Source organism: Meleagris gallopavo, chromosome 3, assembly GCF_905368555.1.
Source record: "Meleagris gallopavo chromosome 3, MGAL_WU_HG_1.1, whole genome shotgun sequence".
Taxonomy (NCBI): domain Eukaryota; kingdom Metazoa; phylum Chordata; class Aves; order Galliformes; family Phasianidae; genus Meleagris; species Meleagris gallopavo.
This window is the reverse complement of record NC_139406.1, coordinates 19,946,369-19,948,307: the sequence shown is the minus strand read 5'-3', so window position 1 is coordinate 19,948,307 and position 1,939 is coordinate 19,946,369. Positions and strand designations below refer to the sequence as shown.

The 1,939-nt window shown below is 41.1% G+C and overlaps 1 non-coding gene across 1 annotated transcript; it reads left to right on the top strand.

Annotated features, from left to right (window-relative positions):
• Nucleotides 1–958: 958 nt before the first annotated feature.
• On the top strand, nt 959–1,030 carry TRNAE-CUC (transfer RNA glutamic acid (anticodon CUC)). The gene has a single exon. It is a non-coding gene; the product is annotated as a tRNA-Glu (tRNA).
• Nucleotides 1,031–1,939: the final 909 nt, after the last annotated feature.

Below are 1,939 nucleotides of genomic sequence, written 5' to 3'. Positions count from 1 at the left end.
CCAGGAGCTTTTCTCTTTCCTTCCAAGGTGAAGGAACATAACAGTAAAAGCAGTTGAAGCTGGTAGTGGTGTAGGAAAAGTGAATTCTCTGTGCAGTTCTTAGATTCATTGTGTTGTGTCTATGTGCAGTGAGCAAGAAAAAGAAAATACCAGTGAAACTTACTTTTTATTGACAAGATCTTGAGGTATGATACCACACCCTTATCTTTAAGTTGGAGAGGTATGGATTTGAAGGCTGGACTGTTCAGAGGTTAAAAAGAAATGATTGGATTATTGTAGCCAGAGGGTTACTGTTAATGGCTCTATGTATATGTGGAGATTAGTCAAGAGTGGTTTCTCCCAGGGGTATGTCTTGGAACAGGTGCTCTCTGGCATCTTTGTCAACAAATAGATTATGAAATCAAGTGCACCTCGAGCAAGTTTGCAGATGATGCTAAGATGAGTGGTGCAGTTGACACTGTAGAAGGAAGGGATGCAATGCAGAGGAACCCAGACAGGCTCAAAAAGTGGGGTGATGATAACCAACTGAAGGTTCTTTGAGAACTGAAGGAAGGCCAAGTGCAGGGTGCTGCACTTGATTTGCGGCAATCTCCTTGGAGGTGTTCAAAGCCAGGTTGAATGGGGCCCCACACATCCTGATCTAGTGAGTAGCAACCCTGCCTTTAATGTTCTTTAAAAAACCTTTAATATTCTTTTCAACCCGTGATTTATTTTAAATTAAAATTCTATTTAAAATTGTAAGATTTCAACTATTCAGTAAATGCAGTATAGCTAGAAAAAAAAATCAGTTAGAATCAAACTACTTCATAATTAGAACAAAAAGCCTGGAGTTTCATTGTGGACTGAGACAAGTCAGTGCAATTGGATGGAATTCCATTGTTATACTTCTCTGTAATAGACAACAAGTTCCTTCTGATGTTGGTAAGTAGACCATCTATAATAACAACTTATTTATCAATCCCTGGTGGTCTAGTGGTTAGGATTCGGCGCTCTCACCGCCGCGGCCCGGGTTCAATTCCCGGTCAGGGAACAGTTCTTTTAATATATAAATAATATTATATATATATAATATATAAATATATATTTATAAAGACTTTGTCCATTGGTAATATGTTGAAAGGATTAGGAGCCACATACAGCATTCTCCTTGATCCTTCTGGTTGAAGACCAGGATCTGGGCAGAAGGAGAACAAGAAATCTATTGAATGAATGACTGCCTGCATGGTGTCATACCTCAGGGCTTTGGATTCTGTGATCTAGGACATATCTTTGGTAGGCTGTGAGTATTGATGTTGGGTGGGGGACACAAATGACCAGAAAGGTCAAAGAATATGCTAGGCAGCAAGCTGGCTGGACTCATCATCAGAGCTTTAAACTAGATTTAATGAGGGAAGAGGATATACCACTGACAGAGAAGAGCTGAATAATAGTGTCACTGTAGGAAACAGCAGGAAGAATCCTCAAAGTTTGTCCCAGAGGATTTGGCTCCTCCAGGAAGGTAGTGCAGCCAATAGCCCAGCTTAAGTCCCTCTATACCAATGCACTGCAGCATGGGAAATAAGCGAGAGGAGATGGAAACCATGGTGTGTTTAGAAAACTATGACCTAAAACTATCAACAAAATGTGGAGGGATAAATCACACAGGGGGAATGTTATGGCTGAGAAAGACAAGATTTTTTAGAAGAGATAGCAAAGTAGGAAGAGTGGGAGAGTTGTCCTCTGTGTTAAGAAGTTGATAGACTACAAAGAGGAGGGAGTTTAGGGCTCTGTGATCTTTAAGGTCCCTTCCAACCTAGGACATTCTATGACCTAGATATCTGGTGGACATCAGGTGCCCTTGTGTGCGAGAAGGCCAGTGGTATCTTGAGGTGCATTGAAAAGTGTATCCAGCAGGCTGAGGGAGATTATCATTACCCTCTGCCTTGGTGAGATCAAGTCT